This window comes from Sturnus vulgaris, chromosome 23 (genome assembly GCF_052056855.1).
Source record: "Sturnus vulgaris isolate bStuVul1 chromosome 23, bStuVul1.hap1, whole genome shotgun sequence".
NCBI lineage: Eukaryota > Metazoa > Chordata > Aves > Passeriformes > Sturnidae > Sturnus > Sturnus vulgaris.
The window spans coordinates 8,237,647-8,262,918 of NC_142265.1; the positions used below are offsets into that span (position 1 = coordinate 8,237,647).

At 51.7% G+C, this 25,272-nt stretch overlaps 1 protein-coding gene across 5 annotated transcripts in view; it reads left to right on the forward strand.

The window, feature by feature from the left end:
* The first annotated feature begins 329 nt into the window (after positions 1–329).
* SIK3 (SIK family kinase 3) overlaps positions 330–25,272 on the forward strand; it is a 69,296-nt gene continuing 44,353 nt past the window's right edge. For 4 of the 5 annotated variants that reach the window (XM_014884647.2, XM_088177901.1, XM_014884648.2 and 1 more), the window contains exon 1: positions 330–485. The gene's annotated coding sequence lies outside the window, so the exon portion shown is untranslated. Of the gene's footprint in view, positions 486–10,065; positions 10,203–25,272 lie in introns of those variants that run through there. The other variant, XM_088177903.1, reaches the window with a different exon arrangement.

The following is a 25,272-nucleotide window of genomic DNA, read 5'->3' on the forward strand; positions in this document are numbered from 1 at the left end:
CGTGACCCAGGTGTTCGCGGGTGGGGGGCGGGGTCTCCCTGATGTCGTGACGTCACGAGCAGGACGTCTCCCACTTCCCGCGGGTTTCTCCCCAAAACCCGCAGCGCGCTTTCCTCCCCTCCGCGTCCGCCGCGCGGGGGCGCCCGGCGCGGTCCGCGCGCCGTGACGCCAGCGGTGGCGTCAGAGCGCCGCCTCCGTCTCCATGGCAGCCGCCCGCCCCCCGGCGCCCCCCCGCGGATGAGCTCACGCGGTGCCGCAGCCCCGCGGGGGGGTTCGCTCCGCGCGACAAGATGGCGGCGGCGGCTGCGGCGGGAGGAGGCGGCGGAGCGGGGGCTCCCCCCGCGGCCCCCCGGCTCTCCCCGGCCCCGCCGCCCCCGCGGCCCCCCGGGCCCGCCCGCATCGGCTACTACGAGATCGAGCGCACCATCGGCAAGGGCAACTTCGCCGTGGTGAAGCTCGCCACGCACCTGGTGACCCGCGCCAAGGTGAGTCCCCCCGCGGGGGTCGCGGCGCTGCCCCGGTGAGCGGGGACGGAGCGGGGAGAGGCCCCGAGCGCCGCCAGCTCCGAGCGGGCGCTGCCGGGGAGCGGGGCCGCTGTCACGGGTGACACGGGTGTCCCCGCGGGTCCCGTGGCACCGGGATAACGTGGAGGTGGAGCGGGGGGGATGCTCCCGTGGTACCCGGGGATGCTCCCGGCGTGCCGGGGGGGACGCGGAGGGCAAGCGGGGTTCAGGTCGTTTCTTACCCAAACGGTGAGAATCGGTCGTGGCCGGGTCTCCAGGGCCGTGGGAAAGCGCAGGGAATAGCGCGAGGGCCTCCCGAGGGAGCGGCGGATCCAGGTGGATCCAGGTACGGCCGCGCTCCTAGGTGAGCCCCGGAACATGGCAGGAGATCCGGGTGGATCCAGGCACGGGCGAGCCCTGGAGCACGGCAGGAGATCCGCCAGGATCGGCACTGTCGCTGCCGGTGCTGCCGGTCGTGCCCGTGGCACCGAGCTGCCGGGGCTCGCCGTGCTGCATGCAGCAACGCTACACCGGGACCTTCCCGGAGCTGCGGCAGGAGCAGGGCTGGCATGGGGGCTGGCATGGGCAGGCAGCAGACAGGCCTGAACCAAAACCCTGCTCTTGGCTCCGTGCTGGCTCCTTGGAAGCGCTGCAGAGAGAGGATGGTGTTGGCTGGGATTGTCCCTCTGTCAATTCCTGGGGTTGTCCCTCTGTCAATTCCTGGGGTTGCCCCTCTGTCACTTTCAGGGATTGTCCCTCTGTCAGTTCCCGGGGCTGTCCCTCTGTCAATTCCCAGGGCTGTCCCTCTGTCACTTTCAGGGGTTGCCCCTCTGTCACTTTCAGGGGTTGCCCCTCTGTCACTTTCAGGGATTGTCCCTCTGTCACTTTCAGGGATTGTCCCTCTGTCACCCTCTGGGCTTGCCCCTCTGTCAGTTTAAGGAGCAGCATTGTTTTGAAACAGGAGGAGAAATCCACCATCGCCTTGGTTTGTTGGAGCTCTGGCTCTTTGCCCGGATAATAAAGTGAAATTAATTTCAGGGGCTATTTAAACATCAGTTATAACACCTCCTGGACAGTTCTTTTCAGAGCTGGGCTGTATTTGCCTGCCCTGACAGCTATTTTGTGCCTGCAAGTGCTCGATGCCACAATTTAACTTGCACTTGAGATGTGCTGTGCTGTTGTTCTCCCCACGATGAGCCAGAACCTTGCTGAGAGAAATGGGGTGATGGGTTCAGGTGCTCCGAGTGCGGGAGACTGACCCCTCTGAGTGGAGGTCACTCCTGGAAAAAGAGGGATCTCGCTCCAAGTTGCTTTCCTGTTCCTGTTTCCAGACTCCCTCCTTGGGTCAAGGTTTCTTCTCAGTCGTGCTGACTCTGAAGTTTGCAAAATACCAAAGCAGAGACCATCTTTTGTGCGGGAATAGTTGATTTTGTCTAGAGAATGGCAGAATATGCACACGAATTTTGTCTGGAAATTGTGTTCCACGTTTACAGGGCCAAGGCCGGATTTTGAACGTTGGCTTTGGGTGATGGAAGGGGATACTAAGCTTGGAAAGCTTTGCTTTATAGCAGTGTACACTCATTCCTACTGCCCTGGAGTGACCGAGGGTGGGTTGTGGACTTCAGGAATTGGCTTTCTGGTGGGATGATGAGGTGCTGGGGGCTCTGGAGCAGCAATTTGACCTGCAGCACGTTCCCTGCATGGAGGAGATCCAGTCCCTGTCCCTCTGAACTCGGGGGACTCCCCGAGCCTGGAGAAATACCTGTGCTGGAACAACTGCCATCTGTTCAGCTGAGCTTGGAGCTGAAACTTGACCTGGAAGCTTTCTCAAGTCCGAGGTCAGGTTTCCTTTCAAATCCCAGCCTCTGGAGAGGAGTGCGAGTGAATGGATTGGATTCTGCTTGCAGACCCTGAGCACTGTGGGTTCAGTACTTTTCCTTCGCTGACAGAACTGTTGCTGTTGGCTCTGGGAGAGAAGTGGGGAAGGAGAAAGGAGCTGCTTGGTTCAGGCTCTGGGACTCAAGCGGTTAGAAGGGAGGTGTTGATGTAAATGCGTTGGAAAGGGCAAATCCTTATGGGGAAGCATTTTTGACTGGCAGCAGAAATACAAAATAATGCTACTGCGAACTTGTCTTCATCACAGTTACACTTTTAACACTTTGACTTAATGGAAACAACTTGGAAGTGAGTAAAACCTTGGCAAAATGGTCGCATTTAGGGATCTGGAAGAATTCTTTGATCACGAAACGCAAGCACAGCCTGGTTGCTGCCTGTGCTAGCAGCCCCTTCCTGAGGTGATCCTGCTCTTCCAGTAGTAGCTGCGTAAGAGACCCGGGCAGTTCAAATATAGCCACCAAATCCCTGCACAAACTTGACCCCATGTCACATTCTCTTAGAGAAAAGCGGGTTTGCTCGTCACGGCCCCTCCTTGGGAACCGCGCTCCTCCACCGTCTCAGAAGGAATTCCACTGTGAGTGTCTGTGTGAGCTTGGAAATTGATGTACCCCGTGATTTTGGGCCTTTTCCAGAAGGTGAAATTAGTGACTGGTGTGCATTGCTGAGCCTGGAATTTGAGGTGGTCTGTGGATCAGTGTTGGATCCTGTTTTCCTTTCCGGTGGACATTTACCAGGTCAAGTGGACTTTGACATGACAGCTCGAGATAACATTCCTGGCCTGTGTCCCCTTTTCCCTAAAAAGAGAAATGGAGGATAGTTGGGTGCCTGGTCTGATCTTAAAGGATGAGGATTTTCCTGGCCCTTGGGAAGTTGAGCACTGCATTTATTTAGGGAGAGGAGCAGGGTGCCTGGCCCTGCTGGGCTGGCACGTTCTGCTGACACCGAACATTGCAGTTTACATAGAACTGCATTTCAGGAGCTGAATGTGGGTCAGCAGTGCTGGGGACACTGAGGAAGGGGAATGTTAATCATCCCAAAGGGCAGGAGGCCTGTATTCATAATTGTCTCTGCTGGAGCTGATGGAATAGAAGGGAACAGTCGGCAATTTACGTATTAAGCAAGGCAGCAATTTACATTCAGTCCCTGCCCATGCAAAGTTGGACTCTTGTGCTCTGTCAGAGCTGCTCTGATGGCTGGGCAGGAGCTGGAGCCACTGCTCTGACCAGGATGAATTTGGCACCTCTGGGGTGTCTTGTTGCATCCCTCCTTCCGTCCGCCTTCCTTTTATCTCTTCTCATCTTCTGCAAGAAACCCTTGTTTCTGTGCTAAAAATCTTCAGAGTGACCTGCTGAATGAATTGTTTTCTACAGAATTTCCGTTTATAAATCATCCAAGTGACTTCATTAGAATTCCAGCTCTGTTCAGGCGGTGGGGTTGTTTTTAATGCCACGTTTTTTTCATGAGGGTTGGTCAGGGAATGTTCCTGAGTGTGCCAAGGAGCACATACCCTCTGTTCCCGTGCCCTTTGGCTGTTGTGTGTGAGCCTTCAGGAGCTGTTGGGGCACAGGAGGACAGGGAGGGACGCTGTGGTCGCTGGGCACTGCTGAGAGCTCTCTGCTGTCCTGGCTCCATCCCTTCCATCAGCTCCATGTGGCTGGAGGTGCAGCTGGAGCACGGAGCAGTGCATACCTGCCGTGGCTGCACTGCTCTCATGGAGCGTTTCACTGGGAGATGGGAGTCACTTGCACATCCATCTTTCTCTTGAAATGGAATTGACAGTCCTGGGAGAACACAGCTCCTTCCCAAGCGCAGTGATCTTCCTGCTGTGCTGCCTTAGCTTCTTGCAGACTGGTTGTCAACTTAAGTTTGAGTTAAATTTCAGTAATACGTGGATGGGCAAAGCTCAGAGCAAGTTTCCTTGGCTGTCTGTTGTGAGATCCTGTTTAAGGGGTACCTGGAGCTGTTTTACTGGATAGTAACCCAAATCCACAATGCTTTAATCCTTGGCAGAACACATCCCTTCTACCAGCACAAGCACAACTGGAGAAAGGCTAGAATCGAGCTGATTTTTCTTTTTAAGGAGCTAAGCCTTTTCTGGAGAACGGGAGGCAGCCCTGCCCTCTCTGGGAGAGGACATTCCCTTCTATGAGAGAACAGGCTTAGTTTCTGTGGTTTGTCTTTGGGTGAGTTGGAGTCATCAGTGGAACACATTTTTCACCAGAGTTCTTGGAGGTGGGCACTGTGGCACTGGAAGCCAGGATGAAAAGCGGGCTGGCAGACTCCACGGAGAGCTGGGCTCTGCTCTGGGAGCACTCAGGCTTGGTTTGGTACGCTCTGGGAGGCACGGGAGGCTTCCAGGACTTGGCTGGGTTTCTCTCCTCAGGTGCAAAGATGGAAAAGCCTTGGTGCTGCCCACCGGGCCGTGCTGCAGCGAGGCACGTGGCTCTGGGCTGGCTGGGCTCTGCCTGCTGCCTGCAGCCAGCGTGCCCGTGTGATAAGCCCTGTGCTGGCACTGCCCTGACTCATCGGCCTCGTGTCTGATGGAATCGTTCAATACCTGAGCCGCACGTTTTGTAATGACCCACACCTGGTCGCCTTTCATCTGTCCTTTTCCTTTTCTTTTGCAGTGTTTGGTGGTGCCTCACCTACTTCTTGTTTCTCCTGGCCATGAGGAAAGCTGATGGCTGTGGATGGCATTATCCTGCTGCTCACAGGGTCTTTGTTCTCCTCGCCTGTGTGCTGCAGGAGAGTTGTATTTTAGTTCTCGTTTGGTGGGGAGATTTAGCAAAAGCCTAAAAGCTAGAAATGAACTTTGGCTGAGCAGAGTTGCCACAGTGGGGATAAGAGGGAATATTTCCTTAAAACCTAGAAGAGCCATTGCCTGTATCAACTGTGGGCTGAAGTACTGACATTTATGTTTCATTACAATGTTTTTCTTGCTATAGCAAATAACATTTGATTACCAAGATGTTAATGCCAGAGCATGATTGAATTAGAGACCAGGCTGCTTCTTGAGATGCTAACAGGTGGAAACAGGAGAGCCAGCTGACAGTGGGCAGGGTGAGCTAGGGGGACTGTGGCATGAGTCCTGAGCCTTTCTGGGCAGGCAGAATATTCTAAGAGAGACAGGATAATTAATACTTCTCACCTCTGTGGTTCTTAGCTTATTTGGGGGGTGAGGTGGCTAAACTTCTGTACCTCTTCAACCTGGCTGCTTCCCGCCTCCTGTCCGGAGTCCCTTCCTCCCGAATATTTGCTGTAGCAGAGCTTTGGGGCTGCTGAGCAGGAGGCAATCAACACTTGAAGGAGGTGGTGGCACCTTTGGGCAGGAGCAGAGGCTGCCCCTGTGAGGAAAAACCACTGGCAGGAGCAGGAAGGGCTGTGGGTGTCTCTTTTCCAGGAGGGTCTCTCAGAGGTTTGGTGAATGCTGCAGGAGCCTAATGAGGGTTTCTAGAAGCTGTCTCCTCATTTGTGTTTGAAGGAGGAATTACGTGAGAGGGAAATAAGGAAATGGCAGTGTGTTGCTGGGAGACTGGGCTCCTTGGGTATTAGACATTTTCACAGAGAAGCAGCTCTAAGCTCCTTTTTCCCATGTCCTCTGGCTGGGTCCTGTATCAGCCCTGTGCAGCGTGCTGCCCCTTCTTGCTCTCACCAAGACGATTGCATAACAACTCTGTGTTTTCCCCCATGAAAGTAAAGCTCTGGGAAGTTGCTCCAGCATAGCCAGCAGAGTAGAAATCACGGAATGTGATGTAAGATCTCCCTGGTTGAAAAGGTTCTCATGAGAGTTGTGACTTCCCTGTGTGACCATGGTGGGTCTTGTGCTCTTCACACCCCCAACAAGATGCTGCATTTAGCTGAACCTGCACAAGCAAAGGTTGAAATGGCTTGGAGCTTGCACAGGTTTAAATAGAGCAATTTGGAGATTCTCTAGTTAAGCCATTGTACTCATTTAATGCATTCAGGGCCTTTCTGCTGATCCCAGGCCAGGGGTTTAATGTGCTGTGTTAACACTTAAATGAAGAAACCACTGAAGGCTGATTCATTATTAGTCATTATGTGTCTTTTTCTAGTAATTCTGACCCCAAGTCTCTCTAGTTGAGGCTAAACCTCGCCCTCTCTGCTAAATGGCCATCAAAAGGGTTCCATGAAAAGGGAATTCTGTGGCTTCAGCCAAGTTTCAAAGTAGTCGGATCATGCTATCCCACACAAACAAACTCCCACAGGCAGTGGAACTGACACGTTGGGCTCAAAAATAGCCCAGTGTGTGTGGGGGGAGCCGAGCTGAGCTCTGCTCTGCACATCAGAGGATGGGCAGGAGATCCTGGCACAGCACAGCACAGCAGCAGAGCTGGATCTCACTGGAGCCTGTCGGTCCTGGCTGGGTGTTATCTTCAATCATTGGGTCCTTTCAGAGTGCGTGCTCTGATCCCACGGAAATGTTGCTGAAGCTTCTGGTTTATTCTCTGCATGCAATGCTGAGGACAATTTCCAACCAGGAAGAACTGTAGGAAAGAGCTGGTCCTTGTGCAGTGCAGGTGTGTTGGGAGTGGCTCCAGCATCCCTCTGTGCAAGATGTGGAACTTTATCCTGGGGAGGGGGAGCTTAGACCTGCACTTTGTGGTTATAACTCGGTGGCAGGAGTGCAGATGCTGTTCTTGGAAGCGCTTTGGCCATGGAAGGTTTGAAATGAAGGTATAAAAATGAATATTGGCCGGTGCCCCTCAGCTGCAGTGTGTGCAGGAGTGGCTGCCTGTGTGGGGTTTGTGACGGCTGTCAGAGGTGAATGCAGCGCTGGGAAACCTCCCTGTGGGATTTGGGAGCTGCAGTTCCTGAGAACGTGTGTGAAGGAGCAGGTGAGGAAGGTGGGGATGCAGACACAGAAACCAGACGTGCTCTGGCACAGTGCAAGGTGCAGCAGCAGGCTGTGGCTCACCTGGCCTGGCAGGGCAGTGCTGGGGTCAGCCTGTCCAGAGGTGATTCAGCACAGCCTGCAGCAGAGGCACAGAGAGAAACTGCCCTTGTGTTCCCAGGAACTGGAGTGGGAGCCTAACCAGCTTCCCAAATCCTGCCTTGGCTGCCTAACTAGGGTCTGCTGACAGGAGTGATCTGTGTTGAGTGCCTTGATCGCAGATGGATGGAGGCACTGGCCTGAGCCCTGGTGTTGTGCAATGCAGGAGGTGGCTGCTCCTGACTGCCCAGTTGGGTGTTGCCATTGTAGTTCGGGATCTCCTCAATGTTTGCCACTCTCCTGTATGGTTTGGCTCTGCCTTCAGCTCCTCCAAGCCTCGGCTGCAGTTATAGGACATTAATTACAGTACATTTGGAAGATGGTTTAGAAGAAAAGGAGTCTGTGGGGTATCAGCGTGCGACTGCGGGCCCGGAGCTGGAGGCCAGCGTGGTTTGACAGGGAGCCAGGCCCAGGACGACTGTCAGAGCTCCATTAGCTGAGCACACGCCTCGGCACTACTGGGAATACAGAGAATGCGGGGCCGCGGCAGCAGATTAAAGTGTTTCAATTAAAGTCTGGATTTGGAGGCTGTGTGCGTCTGCTGCCTTTCAGCAAGCAGATGGATGTTTCTTGTCTCCTTCCAATAACTTTTAAAATGTGGTTGGTCCTGTTGGAAGGAGTTCTGAATGAGAGGGACGCAGCGAGGTGTTTTCAAGGCTGGGGAAGTGCGTGTGGATTTCTGCAGCAGAAGGGAAGACACATTTTTCCCAGGTTTTTCCTCACCTACACAAGTCAGTCTCAGCTTGTCCTGGCTCTTTGGCTCTCTTGGGCTTTCAGCTGTGCCGTTTTCTCCGTAACCTCTGTCCGTGCACAGAGTGTTAATTGCAGGAATACCTTTGGAATGTGTGTGGAGGATAGCAGGGATGGGTGTGTGACAGACCCATGGCCGGCACTGTGGGCACGAGGGTTTTTTTTTAAGGCTCTGGGATCTGCTGTCATGTAACCTGAAGCCTTTCTGAATTTTTTGCCTGTATTCAGGCTCATCAGGTACTTCCAGGTGTGTTTCTGGCCCCTCTCAGGGGACAGTATCTTTGGAGCCCTGAGGCTTCTCGCAGTTGGGTGAAGGCAGCTGCATTGAAGCTGATGCCTAAAAACTAATTGTGGCATTTCGCAACGCGAAGTGTTCCTAATGGAAGGAGTACAGTTTATGAGCTGTGTGTCACTGTGTGTGAAGTGTGATCAGATAACACCCTGAATTGCAGCACTGAGCCTAATTGGAGCTGGTTTCTGTCTCTGCAATGGAAGGATACAGTCTGTTCAGGTGTCGTGCTGCTCCTGCAGGCACACAGGAGTCTGGAGCGGTGCTGATGCTCAGGGTACCCTTGCCAGGTAGGCAGAGCCAGTGAGATTTTCCATGATACAGTCTTCAAACAGTGACAGCGAATAAATTAGGGGAAAAAATGCCTCTTGTCACATGGATATCTAAATTCTTAAAGATGTTTGTCTGTGCCCCTTTCAGCTGCAATAATTAGTGCTACAGGAAAGGGTTTGCTTTTGTCAGTCACTGTGACAGTGTGATCATGTCTCTGCGTGCCCCAAATTTTCATTTAAGCTCACAGCACCGGCAGCAACCAAAGATGAAAAGTATTAGTCTTGGTACTTAGTCCTTCCTCTCTAGACGTGCTCGTAGGAAATCCTTGGGCTGTAATCTGGCGAGTGGCTCTGTCAAGGTTATCAGGCTGGCTGGACGGGCTCCGGGCAGCCTGCACGGCTCTTCCCGGCTCCCCCCGAGCCACCACCGCTGCTGCCGGGAATTGTCCCGGCCTCTGCCCTGCCTTGGACAGAGAAAGGATCATGTGCTGGGTGATTTATGGCAGGTTTGCTCGTTCCCAGGTGGCCGGCAGACAATGGTGCTCTTTTTTGGGAAGCTGCTGCTGCTGTAGCCGGTGTCCTCTGCACCCCGAGGCTGGGGCAGCTGTGGCTGCTTTCAGCACTTTTGGAGGTCAGAGGACTCCCCCAGCAAAGTGCTGATCATACAGCTTAGCTTGTGCTCTATTTCTTTGCACATGTGGATGTACCATTAATGAAATCGAACTGCTCCCCAGCAGCCATGAAGGAGCATGTTCTCAGCTCTACAAAGCCCATCTATGTTCTCCCATCTCTCTGACACAGTGAGGGGGTTGTCAGTCGTACAGCAACTGTTTGTTTTCAAGCACAATCTCATTGGAAACCAATAAAAATCATTCTGATTCATTTTCTGTACAAGGATTTTAATACTTGGCTTCCACAGAGGCTGTTTTTCCTCTGAGCCGCTCTGGGAAGTGTAAGATGAAAAAAAAAGAAAAAATCCGAAGACTTTTCCTTTCTGCTGGTTAATTCAGCTGGTTTATGTTAGAAACAAAGTGCAGAGTTGGTGGAGAAGGAAATCACGGTCGCTCCCTCCCCCTTGCTGCAGCGTGGGTGTCGTGTGCCCACTGCCCTGGCAGAGCTGAGGTACATGGGGAAACCTGTGCTTAGTCAGAACAAAATATTCATGTGTTTTTCATCCAAGCTGAGACTCCCATTACACAGTAAAATGACAAGTGAAGGCTGACTATAGGTATTTTCCCACTCAGTGGGCGCTTGTGCAGTTTCTGAGTCATCAGCTGACAGTGTGGGCCTCAGTCTCTGCTTTTCCTCGTGTGTGTGTGCTGCTGGTCCCAGTTTGGTTCCACAGACACAACTGGATCCTTGTTTTCACTTACCATTGACACAGTTGGGAATGAACTCAGTCCCTTCATGTGAACCCAAAGGAAAATGTGGTGGTTTGGTGACTGCAGTCTGGGATTTGAAATGCACCACCTTCTTTTAAGGTAAGATGGGATACAGCCCCTAATTATGAGATCACTGAATTGTCCGGCTCCTTTTTGAGTGATGGTCAAATCTCTTGAGCTTTGGTAGGGCTCGAAGGCAGATGGTTTTAGGATATTTAGGAGGTGTAGGTAAAGTTGCCTGGAGCAGTGTTGGATCTGTTGCCTGTTTTTGGGGATGTTGAGATTCCTCGTTGCTGTGCCATGGCAGTGAGGTGCAGAGCAGCAGTAGCTTTAGTGCAGCAGGAAATTAGTGGGAAAACTAAACGTGTCAGAGCTTTCACCATGGCAACAAAGCCCGGCTGGCTCGCAGCACAGCGAGACAAAAGCGGGTCAGGTCTGCACGGAGCAAGGTGGGAGCCTTCTCCAGGCTGAGCGTCCCCAAACCTGCCCCTTTTCCTGGGGAAAGGGCTGGTGAGGATTTGGAGTCGGGGATTAGAAGTGTGCTCCACTGATCTCATTCTTATGTCATCAAAGCTCCTGACTTGGGAAGTGCCCACAGCCCCAAGGCTGCAGGAGCTCAAGGAGTGTTTGCACAATGCTCTCAGGCATACAGTGGGATTCTTGGGGCTGTCCCCTGCTCCAGGGCCAGGAGTTGGACTTCATGGGTCACTTCTGACTCAGGATACTCTTTGATTCTGTGCTTTTTGCAGTGGATGGGAATGTTTTCTAAATGCCACGCAGTCACTCAGATTGTTTCCCTTTCCCTGAATCTGTTTGTAAATAACAGAGGTTGTAAGTCTGCCTTGTGTGACAGTGCCCAGACACAGTTCCTTCATTGCTCGGCTCTTTCTCTTGGATTTGTGAGCAGCCCAGAGGTTGCACGAGCACTAAGTCACGTTCTGATGGCACACCATCAGTTTGCTTATCTGCCTTCTCATTCCGTGTGTTCCAGCATTTTCAGCACAAAAGGGTTGAGAGCACCGACGTTGCCGGTGACACGTGGAAGGGCTGGCTGTGCTCTGTCCCCTGTCTCAGTGTGGTTTGGCCATCCCCAGCCAGGCTCAGCAGCGGGCGCTGAACGATGCTGCTGCTCAGGAGTTGTTTTCCTCATAATTGAGCGGGATATTAAAAGGTTTATGGTTTACAGTTACAGGCGTTGCTCCAGCCGGAGGAGCATCGAAATCGATACGGCAATTACTGCCCGGCTCGTCACGGGTTGTGACTCTCACATGTTTGGGGAGACAAAAGTGGAAGTGGCTGGAGGAGTGCCACCAGTGGGGTGGCCACAGGCTCGCCTCCAAGCCAGGGATGGGGTGCTGGGCGGGCACCCAGAGCCCACCTGCCCTGAGTCCCTCCGAGGCACACAAGGAACTCGCAGTTGGGCTGTCAGTTTTGTAGAGCAGGAATATTAAAAGAAGAAGAAAGCAACTTTAGAAGTGCTCTAAGAACAAGAGTATTTTATACAATTTTCTCGTTCTTGCCATCTTCTCTTTGGAGTTGTCATCCAGGCTGGGACCGAGCTGGAGGAGGGTAATGGCAGCAGTGACCAGGTCTGGGTGGCCCTGGTCGGGAAGCGCCGCTTCCTGCCGGATTTGCATCCCAAGCCCTAAGTCAGCACTTCGGGGCTGTGTGTGGTAGGGTGCCCTGGCTTGTTGGAGTGAGTCATCATTCAAATAGACACCAGTGCAAACGTGCTTGTCCAAACAAGAGCAGCTCTGCAGAGGCACCCGGCTGCTCCGTCTGAGGTGAGCAGCAGAGCTCTTCTCGTTTCACCACCTGCAGGTCTCCAAAGTCCCAAACCTTGCGCAGTGTGATGTGGCAGCACCGCCTTCCTTCCCAGCTGCCTGGAACAAAGCTTTGCTTCCTGTGCTCCGAGGTCAGATCCTATCGCCTTGGAGGGAGCTGTGCTTTGGGCCTGGCAGATTTTTCCTCTGGGTCCCAGAACAAAGGCTGCTCTGCACAGTCTGCACTGGTGCCTCCTGCCCCTCACTGCTGGAAACCTCAGCCGTGCACCTGAGTGTGGGAATTCAGTGCTAGGATGGATGCTCCAGTGGTTTTGTTAGAATAGGAGTATCAACTCCCAATTAAAATGGTGATTAAGATAGCTTTTTGGTTTTTGCTAGGCTTTTTTTTCTTATCTTAAATGTGTTTGAAGATCTTGAACAGCAATTCCAGCCCTCTGTTTGCTTTGATCCTTTGGTTTCAGGAGAGGCTTGGCTCTGCAGGAATGGCATGTGTCACAGGAGCTTTGTTTGAGTTCTCAGAGCCCTGTGCTCCCAATTCAGGGCTGGAGTAAGAAGTGTTTATGATGTGTGACTTGAGTGAGTCACCTCGAGCTGGAGGCAGCTGTCAGCCACAGCGACCTGCACAGCCCAGCCCATGTGCACTACACCTGGCTGCGTTATCCCGAGCAGGGCAGCTCGGCAGGCTCCTCCCTGGGAGCTCCTTCTGTCACACAGAAACCATTAAAGCTGTGTGAGAAAAGCACTGTCACCTCAGCTGTGCTCTGCTTCCTGCCGTGCTCCTACCTTGCCGTCTTTGGAGGGATTTCCCCCAAACGCCAGGAAGAGAATTGTGCCCTTACACAAAGGTGCAAATCAGCTCCTGCTGGCACGGTGCTGCTGCTCTGGCCCTGGCAGCATCCATTTCGGGTGACAGCACTGAGCTCCCAGTGTGGGAATCCTTCAGTGGAGTTCATGTTCCTCATTGTTGGCAAATGGTGAGCCAAATGTGTACACAGTTTAGAGCAACAGCTTCCTATTGACAGTGCTTTCAGAGGATCTGTTGTTTATAAAGTGAGGGATTTCCAGCTTTGTTTTTCTCTCTCTCCAGTGCAGAGTAAACTCTTGAAATTGAATGTTTCATTTTTCAACTGCTTGATAATAGTTGTTGGATTCTGCTGCTGTTGGTGAAACCCACAGGCTCAGGGGAAGGCTGAGCTCCGTATTTTGGATGTTTCTAGATCTATAAGCAGTGTAAGTCCTCAGAGGGTGGTGGTAACAAGAGGTGTGCATTACACCTTGACTCTGTGTGATATCAACAGAAAGGTCTTGACACAAGCTCTGTCTGTGTTCTAGCTGGAAGAGAAATTGGAATGAGAGGAAGAAAGGCAGGAAAACAGGCGTACCCCTGCAGTTCGGTGTGTGTGTGTGCACAGCACAGAGAGCCTGAGCAGTGCTGCACTGCTGTCCCGTGTGCTCAGACTCACTGCTTTGGTTTCTTAATCCAGGCACTGTACGAGCATTGCCAGAAGCTCCGAGGGAAATGAAGGAGTTGGGATCCATGTAGCTCCTATCAAGCTGATGTGTACAAAGTACCTTTTCATGCCATGGCCCAGCCAGTTCCTTCTGGGTGAGCGGGGCGAGTTCCTCTCTCCGCACGCTTGGGCTTCGCGCCAGGGTGTTCCATCTCACACACACGTATGAGAAGGTTGTAAAAACATAAATCCCTAAGCCTCTCCTGGTGATATTGCTGTCATTACTCTGCTAGTAGTTTTCAGGAGTTAGGGTTTAAGTGGTTCCTTGATTCCGTCCTCTCCTGCCATACGTCTCAGACCGCCCCTGGAATTAGTGCCAAGCACCGTGGTTGGGAGTCAGGCTGAGTGACGCCTTGGGCAACCAGCTCAAGATCAGCAGGAGGAGATACAAGATACTCGGGTGCTGTTCGAGCTGATAGTGCCAGAGAAATATTTAGCACATAGGTGACACTTCTAATCTTTAAAGCACTTCATAAACATTGGCTAATCCCACAGTGCAGTCTTGGTTGGCAACCTATCTGTCTTCCCTGGAGAGAACAAACGGCTGGAGGACTCTGGGAAGCTGCAGTGCAAGGCTGTGATAGAGCCTGAATTTCAATTGGATTTTTTAAGTATAATTCAAGCTACAAGATCCACTGCTTCAATGACCTGAAGCACATGAACTGCCTGCCTTCACTCTTACCTGGGGTGGGGATTCCCTGTTCTCGTTCATGGACACTGGACTGAGCCGTGCAGCCAGGCAAGGGAGGATGAGGAGAGGTTTCAGCTCACCTGTTCCCTTCAGCACACCCTGGGGCCTGGCCAGGCAGGTGCAGGAGGTGCTGTGTGAGTACCAGCTGTACATGAGCAGTCAGGGTGGGAGTCCTGAAAAAAAAAAAAAACCTGTGGCATAATGCTGTTGTACAGCTGTGATTTGCCATGAGGAGAAAACCTGAATGACTTCTGCTCTTCAAGAACTTGACCTTTTCCTTCAGCATCCTGCTCTCATGGGAAGAGCAGATCCATGGGCAGGGAAGGTCAGTGCTCCTTGGTCTTCTGCAGCCACGTCCTCAGTGGCAGATGAGCACTGTACCCTGTGGGTGAGTGAAAGGGAGCTGGGAAAGGGCACTTAGTGTGATACCAGGTGAGGCATCTCCTCGAGCCTTGGGGCATCCCTGACTCCAGTTCTGAGAGTGCCCAAATCCTCAAGCTACCAGTTGAGGAGGGAGGAGAGGCTCTGCCTCTCATGTTGAAACCGGGGCACTGTGTAGGAAGGAACGTAAGATTTGTATCATCAAAGGGCTGAAAGCAAGAGGGAACATGATTTTGTAGCCTAGTGATGAGGGAACTCCCCTGGGAGGGGATAGGGATCAGCTTCCATCTGTGCTCCAGGGACTGTTTATGTATTTTGTGTTGAGAATTGCTGGATGAAGCACATCCCGAGCAGCAGTGAGTTACTGAGGAGTAACTGTGCTGGGCTGGGCTGGCTGACTCTGCCTCAGCACCCCTGGGGCTCCTGCACTCCCCTTGTCTCTTTTAGACTCCTTTTAGGACAAGGGACTGTGGTTATTTACAGCTGAGTTACCAGAACTTAAAGAAATAATAGACCTCATCCCACTGCAAGTATTAACCAGCCACAGGAGTGCTACCAGTGTTCTTCACGGAAACTGAAGTGTGTTTGTTTGACCTCCTTCAGACACCTGAAGGAGAGAAGATAATGCAGTGTGTGAGACAGCTTGCACCAGAAGATGGTGGTTATCAGGAGTTACGAGGTGATGAAAACCAGTGTTGTTTAGATCTGGTGATTAAGAACCTTCCTTTCACTTCTGATTTCCTACTCGAGCATCTAAATTGCCTAATGAGAGAGTAATATGGAAAACTAGCAAGGTAGGAAGCCTGGTTTCCAGTAAAGCTTAAACCACAAGGAGTTTATCAGAATCTGACGGGGGGCAGTCCTGCTGTGTATTAATAAACCAAAAAGGGTGTCTTCACAGCTCAGAAGACACAATATATTTTTTAATTTTTTCAGGCCTTGGTTTGTAAACGATGGCAGAAGGTAGCCAGGTGAGGTGTACAGAGCTAACTGCTCACTTGCTACCGGGAGCAGAAGCTACAAGGGCGTTGTTGCACCAAACAAGCCTGGTCCTGTAGCATTTTGTTTAGATAAAAGATACAGAGAACCCTGGGCAGTAACCTGCAGTTATTTCCAAGTGCTTGTGAGTTAATGAGCCGGTTCTGCGGGGCTGCTGGGTCAGGCAGCACGGCTGGGAAGGTGCTGGGGCAGGGAATGGTGTGACCCCAGTGCCAGGAGAGGGTCACACCATTCCCTGCCCCAGGGTTTGGGGTAAATAAGCTCTGATCTCTGCGGATTTTCTCTACAGGATTAATACAAATGATAGAATTCACCGTGGGCTGGCAGTGGGCGCTGGCAGCCCAGGAAGCCAAGGATGCCTGGGACACATCCAAGGGAGCGTGGGCAGCAGGACTGGGGAGGGGATCCTGCCCCTCTGCTCTCATGAGACCCCACTGGAGTCCTGTGCACAGATCTGGGATCTCCAGCATCAGCAGGACATGGAACAGTTGGAGCAAGTCCTGAGGAGGCCATGCAGTTGATAAGAGTGCCTGCCCTACAGGGACAGGCTGAGGCTTGGGGCTGGAGAAGAGAAGGTTGTGTGGAGAGCTCACAGCACCTCCCAGGACCTGGAAGGGTGGTGAGGTCCTGCACAGTGGCTGCCCCATCCCTGGGAGTGTCCAAGGCCAGGTTGAACGCATTTGGAGCAAACCTGGGTTAGTGGCAGTGCCCTTGCCCATGGCAGGGGGATGGAACTGGATGGTATTTAAGGGTCCTTGCCAGCCCAAACCATTCTGGGATTCTGTGCCATGCTCCTGCCATTGGGTAGTAGCTGGCAGCACAGCTCTGGCTGCAGCACACCCCTGTTGGCCGGGGAAGTTGTTTTGATTAGCTGCATCATCCTCGTGTGTGCAGGGATGAGTGTTTTCCTCACAAACACCCCGTGAGGAGACTATCAGCTCGTGTGGAAGAGGAAGGGTCTGAGCTTTATATAATCTGTTGGCTCAAAGACTTTTCAGAAACAAATCTTGCGACTGAGCTAGAGGCTAATGACAGCAATATGTCTGCTGGCAGCCAGCAGTGATTCAGAATAGCTTTGGATCCATCCATATGCTCTTTTCCTTGTGTTACTTCTCAGCAGAGCCGAGTGCAGTTGAGGAGGGGTTTGAGGAGGGTGTGTGACATGGGAGAGATTCCAGCTTACCTCCTGTCGGGGTGAATCCACTGCCTGTCTCCCAGACTTCCAGCAGAACGGGCTGTGTGAGGCAGTCATCTGCTTGTGTGCTGTTACCTCTTACATCACAACGTGTCATGGCCTTGGAAATAAAGCCCTACCTAGTGATGAATGGGCTGTGTTTAGAATTGCTGGGGTGCTTCATCCCTGTAAGTTAATGTCCTTAAGCAGCCACTGCAAAAACTCTGCTCTGTCACTGGATATACTCTTTTGGGGTGCAGCTTTAGGAGCCCAGGAAAGCCTGTGTATAATGCAGAATTCCTGCTGGTTTCAACCAAGACTTGCATTCTTCTCTTTTTTCTCCTTAGGTAAATAAGTACAATGCTTCAGCAAACCCTGTCAGCTCTTTGAGACAGGGAACTTCTCGTAATGCTTGTGGAAGGGCGAGTGCCACCATGCCATGAATGTCTTGGGATGCTGTGGGAGTGGGGTAGAGCTCATGTCACACACTCAGAGCTGCAGGGCTGAGGAGGTGGCCCTGCTGCACAAAGGCTCCTTCCTTTAGGGCTGGTTTAGGTTTTGCTTTCTGCTTTTTAGGGCTCTTACCTGGTGGTTTTGTACTGCAGCTGATAAGTTACTGCTGCTGCTCATCCTCCTTCCTGCACACCTCTGCAGGGACGTGCAGCCGAGGCAGGGATGAGTAATGCCTTTGGAAGAAGTGTTACCCTAACCTTTTATTCTGGATGCGTACATCCAACACTCGAATCTCTACATTTTCCATTGCATTGGATGACTGTACATTCCAATCAAATGATTCATTGGATTAACATAACTTTTCTATGAACCAAAATATCTCCTCAGACCCTCAGAGCTGAAGGGATCTTTAGCAGATGCACTGTTGGATGCTCCATGTGTGCCTTCCCCAGCCCAGTGCTGTGTACACACAGGCTGGAGTGTGAGGCTGTCCTTTCTCTCCCCCTACAAGTGCACTTGGTTCCCTCACATTCCATTTCAGTGACGTTGGAAAAGCTTTTTTTTCTTTCTTTTTCCCCAGAGGGACTGAGCAGAGCTGTTTACCCTCAGCTCACCAGCTTCCCCTCTGAGAGCAGGGCTGGTGAACACGAGGGGAAGGACAGGAGAGCAGGGGCAGAGCCTTGGGGTGGGAGCAGGTTGATCCTCACCTGCTCAGGTGCTGTGCTGCTGCTCATTCTGCTTTGACAGCTGTTGTGCAGCTCTCTTTGGGCTTTCAGGCTGCTTTGGCATTGAGCTGTGGGACTGTGCTTGGGGCTCTGTAGCCCAGTTGTGATGGAGTGCCATCCCTGCAGTGGTTCCTGCTTCCATCCCTCGATAGCTGTTCAGAAATGAGGTGTGTTCTGTGTGAGCAGCACAGCCTCACAGCTGCCACAGCCACAGCCTCTGGTACCACTGTGGACATGAGTGGATCCCAGAAGGTTTGCAGGGAGATCATTCCAGGCTCAAGACTTGATGGATGTGGGGTTGATTTTTTTCTTGGTCGTTGTGAAACTGCCCTCGGTGTGCACCTTATCTGAGAGCTGCTTGCCTGTCCTGCTGGTGAGCAGCCGTGTCCTGCTCCTCCTGGAGCACTGTGCCTGCTCCCGGGCTGCTTTCCAGGGCTGTTTATCTGTGACTGCTGAGCTGCAGTCCTGGACGAGTTGTTCCTGAGCAGTAAGCTGGGAATGATTTCAGCTGGGCAGTGCTGGAATGCTCTGTGCCCATGGGGAGTGTGGACTGTGAACCATTGGGGTGTTATGTGTGCAGTGGCCTCGTGCCCTGCTCTTCTGGTGACGTTCAGTGCCATGATGTCCCCTGGCTCCAGTCACCTCTGTGGCCATTGAACTGTTTGGCTACACCACCCCTGTGGGCTGGCCCTGCAGCTCTGCTCACCTGTGTTAGGGTGTGAAACTGTTATTTGAACGCTTATCTCCTGTTAATGTGACTTATTTTTGTTTTAATTTTAAGCATTCCCAAGCTGTTAATCCCACAGGAATGATGGCCCTGTCTTTTGCAGCTCCCTGGGATGCACGGGCTGTGTGATCTGAGGGTGCAGCTAATGACTTTATAGCAGCTTTTATAGTTTGACCTCGGAGCCTGCCAGTTGTGTCTGGGAATGAGCAGAGGAATGTGGTGCATAGAAGCTGTGGCTTGTAGGAAATATGTTTTTGTGGAGCCTTGCTGATGGCAGTGACTTGCTCCCCAGCAGCCTTGTGGGCTCTTTACAAGGTGCACATATTGGTCCTGGACCATTACAGTTATCTCAGATATCACATTTATTGTCTCAGACTCTGCCACATTCTGCGACCAAGGAAAAATTCTTGTTTTTCCTGAGGCAGCTGTTGCATTTATGGAATTTTTGGTACGTGCTAGAATAGAAACTCATTTTCATTTTGTACCTGAATCATAGAAAGTCAGGCTAACACGACAGAGCTTGTTGCTGCAGAGACAAAAGTTCTCCTGCACCACACAAAGCTCTGGCTGTGCTGGCTCCACTCAACTCTTCTCTCTCCTCACTACCCCAGCTTAGCAGAGCTGTAACTGCACGGGGCAGACTCCCAGGACAGATGCCTTGTTGAGCGTGATTTTCCTGGGAAAGTGACAGCACACGCTGTGGTTTGGGGAGCAGCACCCCCTCACCCAGCTGGGCTGGAGCAGGAGCAAGACTCTGCATGTTCCGTGCAGGCTGTGGAGAGCAGTCCTGGCCTGAGAGTTCCTCCTGCACTCTCTGAACAAAGTAAAAAGCAATCCCTGGGCACGCAGGATCTCCTCTCTCCCAGTGGCTGATGTCTTCCTGCATCCTGGTGCTGGGATTGAACTGAAATAAGCTGATCTGGTTGCTGGCACCAAGAGCAGCCATCAGTTCGTGTGTGCCAGTCCTGCAGTTGGTAAATAAGCCTTTGTTTTCATCTGCATTTAAAGAGAGAAAAAATACTAATCAGCCTGGTGAGACAGCACCTTTAGTTTCTTGCTGCTATCATTCAAATTAATAGAAATCTCATTTATCTCCTTCTGGTGATATATGTCCCTAGAGAGCAAGGTCATGGCAAATGATACAAATGAATGAATAGGGGAGATGGGAAATATGATCTGAAATTCCTGCAGGCTCGCTCATCTCGCACCCTCCGTGTGTCAAGGGAGCCTGGATTTACGTCACTGTGCCTTACATAAGGATCTATAATGTGATAGCTGCCGAGGTTGTGTGGGTCTTGGGAGGCTCCTGTGTAATTGGTTCAGTATGTGCTCAGCAGAGCTGCACAGCTCTCCTGGCATGCAAGCCTTGGTGCTCAGGAGCTTTTATCCAGCCCTAATGCCTTTTCTTTCCCCCTATAACATCACCCTTTTCCTTGGTGTTTCAGCTGTTGCAGGTGTCTTAACTGCATTCTTCCCCCCTTAAGCATTTTGAACTATTTAAGGTGTAAATCAGCTCCCTGAAGCTGAGCACTCAGTATTTCACGGAATCCCAGGTTGGAAAACACCTCCAGGACCATCGAGTCCAAGCTGTGACCAATCTCCACCTTGTCCTCAGCCCAGTGAGTGCCACCTCCCAGGGATGGGCACTCCAAAACCCACTGGGCAGTTCCAATCCCTGACCACCCTTTCCATGGAGAAATTCCTGCTGATGTTCAACCTGAGCCTCCTCTGCCCAGCCTGAGGCCGTTCCCTTTCCTCCTGTCGCTGTTCCCTGGGAGAAATCCCAAATCCCCCCGGCTGTCCCCTCCTGTCAGGGACTTGTGCAGAGCCACAGGTTACCCCTGAGCCTCCTTTTCTCCAGGCTGAGCCCCTTTCCAGCTCCCTCAGCCTCTCCTGGAGCTCCAGCCCCTTCCCAGCTCCATTCCCTGCCCTGGACACAAAAGCAAGGAAATATTTGGGTAAATGTTGATAGCAAGTGTGAATAAGCAAGGCAGTATTTTGGGATTGCTGCACTTTTCCATGCTTTCTTGTACAGCTGCAATAAATCCCTTGCCCAGATGCCCTCTGTGCATGCCCTGACCAATGTGCATGTCTGCAGAAAAGCAGAATTGCAGATGAAGCCTCGATGCAGAAGGCCTGTGCTTAACCCTGCAGGTCTTGGGGCACACTCTGTGTTTTGGCTGCAGGGCTGGCTGCGAGCGGCCACTGCTGGGCCTGACATTTATGTCGTGGTCTTGTGATAGTCCAGGTTTAGAAGGCAGGCAGCTTGTTTTACTGGGCACGTCACCCGAGAGCTGTACAGTATGAGCTGCTGGCTGCAGTCCCCTCTGATGTACAGTGAGGGCTTTAAAGCACTCGAGTTCTGGGGCTGCATAAAAACCTGAGTGTGAAAACCTGCCTTGCACTGGCTTTGTGTCCACAGGGATGGAACAGACTCAGTCCCTCGAGATGGGACTCTCGTCATCCTCGTGATAAAAGATGTCACTGCAGGTTGCATCTGGACTTTGAATTTTGTTGTGGTTTTGTGTGGATGTGCAGAAAAACAAAACCTGCTTTCTAAGTGACGCTGAGATGCTGGAGCATGTGCAGAGAAAGGCAGTGGAGCTGGGGAAGGATCTGGAGCCCCAGAGAGAAAAGGAGGCTCGGGGGGGACCTTCTGGGTCTGCACAATTCCCTGGCAGGAGAGGACAGCCCTAGGTCAGGCTCTGCTCCCAGGGAGCAGGGCAGGAGCAGAGGGAACAGCCCCAAGTTGTTCCAAGGTAGATTTGGGTGTTAAGGAAAATTTCTTCACCAAAAGTATTGTCCAGCCCTGGAGCAGCTGCCCAGGGCAGTGGTGGAGTCCCCATCTCTGGAGGTGTTTTAAAGCCATGTAGATGTTGCACTTGGGGACACGGGCTGGTGGTGGCCTTGGCAGTGTCATCGGACTGAGCTTCAAGGGCTTTTCCAGCTTAGACAATTCTGTGATTCCGAGGCAGCAGGACAGACTTGAGAGTTTTATTTGCTGAGGCAGGGGTGATGGTGGTCTGTTCACACACAGCACCTTTCTGGGCTGCCATTTTCACTTAGGAGTTCTTAAAACAGAGTCCTGTAAGGGAAATGAAGCCCTGCCTTCTGTCTGATCTTTGGTAAGTGCAGATGTGCATCTTGGAACAATTTACTCCTGGTTGTGTTTAGGGCTACCAGAGTGACTGTTCATTCCCACATATGGAGCATGATTTCAGAAGGTAATTTAAACAAATGCAGCGCCACTTCCAATTTTTCAGGCTTCTAGTTTAGGAGCCAAAATTGTTCTCCTGGCTCCAGCTTGCCCACCCTGGCTGTATCAGTTCCCACATGGCCTGCCAAGTTTGCAGAGAACTATCTGTGGTCCCTTTTCCCTTCTGAGGAGGCAAAGAATCCCTTGGCTGAGAGTGGTTTGGGCTTGGTTGGGACACGGAGCAGGGTAGGGGTGGGCAGGGAAAGCCCTGCCTGGGGCTGTCCCGTGCTGTTGCTGAAGTCCCAGGGCTTTTGTGAGCCCCAGCTGTGCCTTTGGCTGTGTGAGGGGTTAACAGGAGCCCTGGCGTGCTCGGAAGCTCCGCTGGATGCTGCCAAGCAGCGTTAGTTCCTGCTGCTGCACTTTGGGAAGGGCAGTCTGGGATCAGAAAGTGCCGTGGGCTGTGTGGACAAGGCAAACACACCTTTGTTTTGTGGCTCTTGGCACTGGGAGTTACCTTAATACGTAGTTCTTTCGCTGTTCCATGGCTCTCACTGGACTGTTAGGTCTATGCTAAGTGAAATGATTTAGTAGCACATCAGCTTGTGCTTGTGAAAGTAAATATTTTTGTTCTACTGAAAGCAAATGGAAACGTGTGGTCAGTGTCCTGGTGCAGTAAGTCCTGACCTGCTGCTTGGAAGGGGTAGGAAACACTGTGACGAGGGAAAAGCAATGTATTTAGAGCTTGGTGTGTGTGTGTGTGTGGAGGGCAGCAGTGCTGGTCAGAGGCACTGGTGCACTCCCAGAGATGCTGAGCAGCTCCCCAGGCATTTGCAGTGGCCAGGGGCTATCTCCTCTGTGTGCTGTTCCTCAGTGGTCCCATGAGCTGTGAGTACTCACGGCCTGGCCTGGGCTTTGTACGTGTGCAATGGCTCAAATACCCGAAATTCAGACACGCCAAGCTGTGTGCTGCAGACATGCTTTAAGACCCCCAAACGGATCTGTAGGTTGGCTGTATTTGTTTGGTTTTTGTTTTCTTGCAGTTTCTGCACATATAAAAGAGGCTTTGTCCTCTGTGGGCCCTGAATTTCCCATGTACAAGGAGAGGCATTGAGAGAATTCCAGGCTGTGGCTTTGCTTCCACGTGCCCCTGCTGCATTTACCTGTATTTAGTGCGTGTCTCTGACTCAGTGTTTACTCTTCAGTATTTAAACATTCCCTAGAAATTAAATCTTTTAAGAACATTATTCTTCACACCAAGTGCTTGTAGAAGCCCAGTTGTGCAATGCCTACGCTCATGTATTGGCTGCTGTCTTACTCCCTCGGAACAGGATTTATGGTGGCAAAGCAAAGCAGCAGCCACAATTAGAATTTGGGTACTACAGCGCTGAAGTGCTTTCAAAATAGCAGTGTCTGTGCTCCAAAAATACTCCATTGTCCCCTGCTTTGAGGGCTGGTGACAGCCATGGTTACTTGTCGAGGGCAGGATCTCCCTCCCAGGTCTGCGGGCACCTGAGCCCTCGGTGCTGCCTCTTGGCACCAGGAGCGAGTTTGATTTGCGTAGATGGAGCAGCAGGGCTCACAGTGACACCCACTGCTGTGTCATCTTTGGCCCTTTGCCCCGTGCTGTCACCAGCCTGGGGCTAATGGCCGTGTGTGACATTTGGGAGCCTGGCTGGGGTGGTTAGTGGGATGCTCCAGTTGCCCCGAGCAGACTTGAATTCACTGCTCAGAGTGCAGCTTGCACAGAAGGTGACTCAGGAGCCCGAGGTCCATCGTGTGCCGTGGAGGAGCACCCAGCCTGTCCCTGCCCTGTGTGTGAGCCAGGCTCCTGGCGTGGCTTTGGCAGCCCTGGCACGGGGCAGTGTCTGGGTGCCCTTTTGCTCTCACCGTGCTGTGCCACGCGGCCCTGAGAGCCCGGGGCTGGATCACACTTTGGCTTTGAAGTTGGTTTTCAGCTCCTGAGTGCCTAATCTGTGGGTTTAAGGCATTTCTGCTGATAAGGGAAATCAGATACTCTTGTTGGAAGTGGCTTGTAGGCTTCTCTAGTGTTGTAATTCAGTTCTGTGCCCAAGTGAAAGGTGATTCTTTAACAACTTGGTCTGTGCAGTTACTGCTGTGGAAGGTTCTTCTGTCAAACTTGTTTTGTTATGAAACAAATTCAAATTTCAAGCAAATCTTTGTGGTTTTGGGGGGGAGCAGAAACTTCCTGAAGTTCCAAGAGGTGGAACACCAAGAGGTGTTCGGACATCACTGGGAGTCTTAGTGGGAATGACTGCAAGGGTGTTTTGTCCTCAGTAAGCTGGAATGGGATTCCCTGATTCTCCCTTGCTAAAGGTGAAGGAATTTCTGCCTTCACTCAGGTAATACCACTGTGGGACATGAGTTTATTTTAAGCCAGACTTTATGATCAGACCCAAGCTGCCAACCTTTCATCTTCCTTTGTGCTGTTATAAAGCCAGTGCTTCTCCCACCTAACTGGGGGTGAATCCGTGGTACTTAAGCTGGCACAATTTGGTTTGCTTCTCCTGCAAAGCCTGGGCAAGCTGAGGGCGAGGAAGGGACTCTCCATGGCTTGGATGTGTTTTGTCTTGGTTGTTCAGGGTTAATGTGTTGAAGCCTGCATTCCTCACAGTTTCACTTTTGGCTTCTCTTTCTAAAAATTTCCACTCCATTTCATAACAGTTCTGGAGTGAGGGGTGGTGATACTCGGGAACCTTTGAGTCTGAAAATGTTCTGTGTAATCGGGGGCTGGAGGCAGCCACAGTTGTTTTCAGGCCCAGGGGAACCGGTCTTCCTGACAATAACATTAACCCTCCCTAAATCAGCTAATTGAAGGATTTTTAATTAACTTAAGGGGTGGGGATGGTAAATAGAAGCAGTGGTTTTGAGAAGAAAATTGCTTTCTGCTGTAGTCTTGTGACTGATGAAAATTCTGATGTTTGAAGCTAAAAAATAGTGTCTCACTAGTTTGATCATTTCTGTTTCTTTTGGAGCCAAACACAGACTCCAGTGACTGGGTTTTGTGGCACATAACAAACATCATTATTGATGGAGGAGTGTCTGAGAGGCAAACTACAGCCTTCCAAAGCTTTATGTGCACACAAAGGCTGGATTCAAAATTTTGAGTGTAACAACTGCACTGACTTTGTACTGAAAATACTTTGGGTGTATCCTGATAGTTGTGCCTCCCGAGCTGGAGTATCTCTGCCAGGCTGCACTGCAGCATGAGAAACTTTCCTGAGACATCAGTGCCTTCATCAGTGTCTCTACAAGACATCTTGTGACAGGGCCACTGCTTGTTTGTTCCCATAGAAACTGCCATCTGATCGTGGCAAACTGCACAAAGGCTCCTGCTGCAAACGCAGCGTCTAAAAATTCCTCAGTGTATCATCCAGATCTGGCATGGTGCTTTATTTCTCCCTTCCCTGGCAAAATCCTGGACCCTTCCTGCTCAGTGTGCTCCGGGTCACGTAGGGTTAATGCAATTGGCACCTTGAAAATAATCCTAGAAATAAAGGTGATGGTGTC